Raw genomic sequence first — 7,073 nt, forward strand, 5'->3', positions numbered from 1 at the left:
AACCCGCCACCTTAGGTGTACGTGGCTGGCGCCTTAGCCGGTTGAGCTATAGGCGCCGAGCCCTTTGCTAATTTTTTGTAGAGATGGGATATCACTATGTCACCTAGGCTGGTCTCAAATTCCTGGCCTTAAGCAATCCTCCTGCCTCAGCCTTCTAAAGTGTTAATGTTATGTGCATGAGCCACTGTGCCCAGCCTGGGTTGACTTTTAATAATAAATATAAATATATGCCAATCACACAGTAGCTTCTAGAATCTCTAAGGTATCATTTTAAGAGCTAATGATTTGCTAAATGGCACAGTAGTAGTTTGAAAAGATAAACCATATGAGTATCACAGAATTTTAATAACTTCTAAAATGAGCTAACATCTTATAAAATTCTAGCTGAATAATTTAAAGATAAAATGTTACTCCTATTGAAGGACCCAAGTAAACATAATTTATGTTACTTAAAAGGTATATGCACAGAAGGGTGAGTGAATGGTGGCCCCCCAAGAGATATGTTCATGATGTCTTGTGATGAAGTTCAACATCTTGAGATGAGGGGTTTATTTTGGCTTATCTGTGTGGGTCACAAAGGTGATCAGATATATATGTGTAAGAGGCACACAAGGAAGAAGGCCATGTGAAGCAGAGCTGCAGAGGTAAAGTGATATGGTCATAAGCCAAAGAGTGCTTTGCGGTCCCCAGGAATTGGAAGAAGCAAGAAAAGGGCTGTCCTAGAGCCTTGGAGGAAGTAAAGCCACGCCAACACCTTTGTTTCAGATTTCTCACCTCCAGAACTGGGAGGGAGTCAACTTCTGTTGTTTTATGCTGCCATGTTTACGGTGATTTATCATGACAACACTAGGAAAGTAATACAGTATAGTTTTAAATTTTGTTGTTTGTAATATTTGTATTTGAGAAGAAAAATGTACCTATTGCTGTTACTCCACATCATACTGTTTACTAGTAAGTATGACATAATGGTGTAGCAGAATGAACAACTGGAATGGAAACAAAGAGAACAGATGTCTAATTCTGGCTCTGCTCCGAATCACAGTATAACCAAGGACAAGTCATAGAACCTCCTTGGACTTGCTTCCTCACTTGTAAAATGAGTGGAATATTTTCAGTGGGGTTTAAATATTTCCCCAGCTAAGTTTTTATGAACTTTTAAAGTGTTAAAAATGAATATGGCACAGCATAAAAATCATAGTAAAAGTAAATAATATTAAAAAAGTAACAGTAGATAGGTTGGCCAACTGAAATCTGCCAGAAGATTCATAGGACTGCACACATTTATAAATTGTAATTATTAAATACTTGAGAGTTGGCCATATGTAAAATTCTCCATATTGTCAGTAGCTTTTACAAACACTCATAACTCAGCTTTAGTTATATGTCCAGAACTGTGCCAGGCTCCAAATTTCTAACCGAAATGAAACTTGAACGGTTTATAGAACATAAACAGTAATAATCATTTCTACCTATCATGCAGCCATTAGAAAAGTTAATACATATAGAATAGTGCTAGGTATAGTTAGAGTTTAATAAATATTAACTCTATTATAATCTAGGAAAAATCCTGTCTTTTTTCTCCTTAAGTATCTTCTACCCATAAAAAGGACCTCACAACTACAACATTTTAAGATAATATTGAATGGGTGTATGTAGTAACAAAAACCCAATGGTAACCATTTTTTTTTTTTGGTCTTCCAAAACATGCACTTCCAATCAATTCTGTTTCCTTTTCACTGAAAGAACTTTTCATGATGCCTGCAAGACTGAAGTATAATTTAGAAGCACTCTCTAAAACTGGAAATAATGTTCATCTAAATATGCCTGCCAAGTTTAAAAATGTATTAGGAGTTAAATTGAAACATGTTGAAAATGACTCATTGTGGACCAGAATATACACTGTAGGAAATAAGAGCTCATTTACAAGTGGGAGAAATACACTCACACTTCATCTGTGGTAATTCTCTGGACTTTCCTTCCAGTAAACATCATATTTTAAAATAATTGTGGAAAATATCCTACTCTTAACTTTAGTTTTTATGAGTTGATTTAGTTAGCTGGCATTCCAATTTCTCAGACATCTTTTTTTGGACATGGGTATATTTACCAAATGTAAATCTATGAAAATTTTCCCCACAAAGAAACAGAGTAGCAGGCTACACAGAAAGCTATATAAACACACACACACTCTCTCTCTCTCTCTCTGGTTCAGTTCATACACATAATAACCAACTATGACTCCAGATTTCTAAGAAACATCTTAAAAAATGTGCACACATATAATGTGCTTTCCTTTACCTACAAACATGATTTATTGATAAATGATAGGAGAGCATGTATTTGAGTTCTTTTTCTAGTACTTACATACTCAGTCTACTCTCCCCACTACTCACCCCAAATTCACATTTGGGAGGCAGCTGCCTAGACTTAGAGAAGACCATGAAATATCCCTCTGTCCCCCACGTCTCCCCAAAAGACCTATAGGATGAACAAACCTGAAACCTTAGCTCACTGTAACCTAATTAATGAGCCACATACTACATAAATAAAATCATAAGTCTAAGTTGATCTTAAACTAGATTCAATTAATAAGCATTTATGAATTAATGTGATTCCAGTTTGTTTAAATTTTCTTTCCTTGTTTTATCAATTATGTATTAAGCAAAAATAGTAAATAATTCACCTAAGTATCTGTTCAGGACCCCTTCCCCTGTAAATCTAGGACTTTATCTAGAGTAGTAGTTCTCAACCTTCCTAATGCTGTGGCCCTTTAATATGGTTCCTGTGGGTTGTGACCCACAGGTTGATAACTGCTGATCTATCCCTACCCTGTAAAACATATTTTTATCTTTATTTTAAATTTTAGAAGGGCCAAAGTTATATTGAGTTATAATTATCTGTTTAATACAATTGCCCATTTTTTCTTCAAAGAACCATCTTATAAATTAAAGAATGAGGTAGCCAAGAAAGATATTTAAGAAGTTATTGCTAGGTAAAGTTTGATTTAAATCATTACTTGAAATACTATGCTTTGGCCCCCCTTTTTGTAATATTTTACCTGCACAAAATGAATCAATTGCTTTTACTATGTAATTTTGAAATATCAACTCTACTGCTTCCAATAGAAAAACCAATAATTATTTTTATAACATTAATTAAAGTTATTTCTATAGACAGTATCAACGGAGACTTTTCAGTACTTATGACTAATCCATTATCAACACCTGTCAACCTTAAAAATATAATTCCAGCAAAAGTGCAGTTACACCAAGTATAGATAAAAAAGTACAAGGAGCTCACTGGCAATGCTATACCATATGGATAAACAGGAAAATTGATTTTATACTGGAGGTCTATACAATAAATAAATTAAAAAAAAAAAACCTGGCTCAGCGCCTGTAGCTCAGCAATTAGGGCACCAACCATATATACTAGAGCTGGTGGGTTTGAATCCAGCCTGGGCCTGCCAAACAACAATAACAGCTACAACCAAAAAATAGCCAGGTGTTGTAGTGGGTGCCTGTAGTCCCAGCTACTTGGGAGGCTGAGGCAAAAGAAGTATTTAAACCCAAGAGTTTGAGGTTGCTGTGAGCTGTGATGCCATAGCACTCTACCTAGGAGACACAGTGAGACTCTGTTTAAAAAAAAAACAACAGAAAATCCTACCATTTTTCTGTATTTTTCTTAGATTTCTCTATACAAATAACAGAATTTTTCAATTTTATTTACTTGTATAAGATGAACTCCTTAGAGAAAAACTGAAAAGAGTTGATAATCAACTCCCAAATTTTATGCTGTTTTTCAATCAATTTCCTGACATAATTTAACATAAGCAGGAAAATCTTTTCAGTAAATTGAGTACTTAAGTCTATAAATGTCTTGATGAACTCTGACAAGTTGCATATATGCCATGTTGCTTTTGGTTTCCCATTTCTTTTTGGTTTCAACCCCCATGCAAGTTTTTTCTTTTTTTGGAGCAGCCTCCTTTTTGGCTTTTGTGAAGTGGTAGCAGGCAACTGCTTTGGCAATTTTTACACCAAGCTCTTGAGTAGCTAGCTAGTTGCTGAATTCTTTGGCCTTCACAGTATTCTACACTTCCACAGCCTGATCTGTCCTCTTTTCAAGGCCTGACTTTTCAACTTTTCTCTTTTTAACAGTGGGTTCAAATCCATCATTGATTCCAAAATACTGAGTTAGGTTCCTGCCACTGAGTTTCATCTTAAGGCTGTTCAGTATGAGTTTCTTTTTCATTCTTCAATTTACCTTTTTTGGGGTGTTTTCTTTTTGTCCTTCTGAATCTTGAGGTTGAGCTTTTCTGTTCAGAATGTTTTTTATGCAATTCTTGAAATCTATTCCACATATTTAAGGAGTTCCAGAAGGGCATTCTTCATATGCATTTATGTTTGCTTCTCTTTCGGTTTTCGAACCATCTGTTGAGAAATCTGAGATTTCTATTTTGCTAATGGTTCTGTCCTCTTTATCTTCCTGCAAGTTAAGTTGAGTCCTCTAACGTGGTTTGTGTTCAGAATTTGAATCAGGATCACCGGCATTCAGGGCAGGAGGTAGTAGTAGCCCACTGCACATGTTCTCTTTGGGTAGGAGGCAGCAGCCCAGTAGCCCAGCAGCCATCTCATGACCCCATCAGCATCCTGTCTTCAAGTCATGTTTTTAAAATGTGATCATTACCTCTGGCAACTGGGAGCTGCCTGGGTAACCCAAAGTGGGACAGTAAGCATTTTCTCTCTTGGAAATCTGACACATAAAGACTCTTGTGACTGGCTCTATTGCATATACATTGTCATTACAGAGGGATTCTTAAGGTTCTCAGTTGTTATTGTAAAAAAATCTTTAATTAGAAAAACAAAATAAACTTTAATAAATGATTTTAGAATAGTTTTAGATCCTGTATTATTTTTACCTTATCTTTTAAATTTTTAAAAATTCTGTGTCACTTATTGATGTGGAAAGAATATAGTTTTATTTTTGACCCAAATTGTATTTCTTCTCCTATATTTAGGGTGAGTTCATCACATTTATAACTGTTAGAAAAGACAGTTCTACCTTCTTCTATCTTTTCTGTTTTTGCTTCTTTGCTATTTGCTTTATCTTTTACTATAAATTCTATGTTTGCTTTTTTCCCCCTTCTCTGTACTATGTAAAATATACAGTCTGTTTGATAAGGTTCATTTATTATTTTAAGTGATATACTTGAATATATATTTCTTAATAACACTATTGATGCTTTCATGAAATCTGAGAAAAACTTATATATGTGTGTGTATTATATGTATCATATATATAAACGTGTTTCCTCTTATCAACAGTTCCCTAATTTTAGTTGGAAGTTTCTATTACTTTGCCTCTACTTTTGTTAAAGTATTATTTTTACATTATAATTTCTCTTTAACAGTTATGATTATAATGTATATTATAACCAAATGATAAGTTATTCAGATTACATTTTACAATAAAGGTTCCCAGGTAGTTTTTTTAAATACCTTAGCACTTGATGAGTTCTCTGATTGTTTCTTTGTTTGGTGAGGTTAAGATTTCAAGTTAGTTTTTCAGGACAGACACATGGGTAATGTGTTTCCTGAGTCTTCATATGACTGGTTCCTTCTCATCATTCAGTCTGCAAACTTCCCTGAATTATACTCTATTTTATATCTTTCAAATAATTGCTGTAATCTAAAATTTATTTCATTTGGTTGTTTGTTTGTATGATTTCTGATTTATGCAGGGATGCAACTTTCATTAAGACAGAGAACCTTTCATCTTGTTAAACACTCAATCTCAGTGACTACAAATGGTACTTGGCACAGAGCAGGTGGTTAATAAATACTGCTGAATGAATAAAGGGTAATTGTGGAGGAAAAAGTTGAGCTCAACAAGACTAACTTTTTCCTTTGTGAAGGACTTACTTATTTAGCCCCAGATGGTTCCAGCAGTTCCATTAATATTCATGTTTAGTAACTTCACATTGCTTTTTCCCATCCTCTCCCCACTGCATGTTATGTGGTGAGCTCTCCTAAATGGCAGATTCCTAGTTCAGAAAAAGTTTTCTTCTACTGTATCTCTAAATATTTTTACTCTCCATTTTTTCTCGTTGGTAGACTAATATCCTTCTGAATGTGGATATATGCTGTCTGTCCTCTAATTGCTTTCATCACTTTATTATTTTATTTGCTTTATAAACCTTTCCCTTCAAGTCACAAATTTAGTTTTCTGGATGTTCCCCCTCCCCACTTCTCCTTCATTCCTTTTTACGTTTTGCACTGTGATTTTCATAGGTAATTTCTCTCCTTAACTTTATTTCCAACTTACTTCCATCTTTTTTTTTTAAATATTAACGCACATTTTTTTTTATTATATTAAAATCAGGCAATGGTTTAACAATCAAAAGGCTGCTTATGGAAGGAATACTGTTATGTTAAACTTTACTTACAGGATGTTAAATCCTTAGAACTAAGGGTTTCTGCAGAAAAAGATTAATGGAAACATCAATTGCTTTCCAGACTTTTGACAGTTGCTGCTTAAAAGGTAGTTTTATACAAATACTAAATTAAAACAAACAAAAAAAACCTTTAGTACACAATGAATTGCTTTTATTTCGGTACACATCCACATGTCAGCATTTAGTGGTCCTGAACAGAATGTGAAAAAATGCAGCCATTTGCCAGGAAGTCAAGCCCGCCAATTTTGGGGATCAGCTATGCTCACCAGTTCTTTCTGGATCCCTGCTGAGGATTGGATCGTGCGAAGCAGCAGCACCAAAACCAAAGTATGCACATATCAAGGGTTTTTTGTTCCACTTGTCAAATTCCAAACTAGACCCCAATTGATTGCAAGGATGACAAAATGAAAGCCCTGTTTAAAACTTCTTTGATTTTTAAAAGCAAAAGCAATTACAGGAAAACAAAACAATTCAGAGAGAGGGTGTGTGCTTACAAGTATCTTCATGTGGGCTTTCTCCAAGTTACCAAGGACTCTGAGAGCTGGCAGGTCTGAGTAACCCTGGTGACTGTTCACCTTATCAAAACCTGAGCTAAAAAAATGCATCAGCTGATGATGAC

At 34.8% G+C, this 7,073-nt stretch overlaps 1 protein-coding gene and 1 pseudogene across 3 annotated transcripts in view; both read right to left on the reverse strand.

Annotated features, from left to right (window-relative positions):
* Positions 1-7,073, reverse strand: part of PIBF1 (progesterone immunomodulatory binding factor 1) — a 263,961-nt gene that overhangs the window by 171,297 nt on the left and 85,591 nt on the right. The window lies entirely within an intron of this gene.
* Positions 3,800-4,821, reverse strand: LOC105886975 (annotated as a pseudogene).

This window comes from Otolemur garnettii, unplaced genomic scaffold (genome assembly GCF_000181295.1).
Source record: "Otolemur garnettii isolate 467f Iridium unplaced genomic scaffold, OtoGar3 scaffold00036, whole genome shotgun sequence".
Lineage (NCBI taxonomy): Eukaryota > Metazoa > Chordata > Mammalia > Primates > Galagidae > Otolemur > Otolemur garnettii.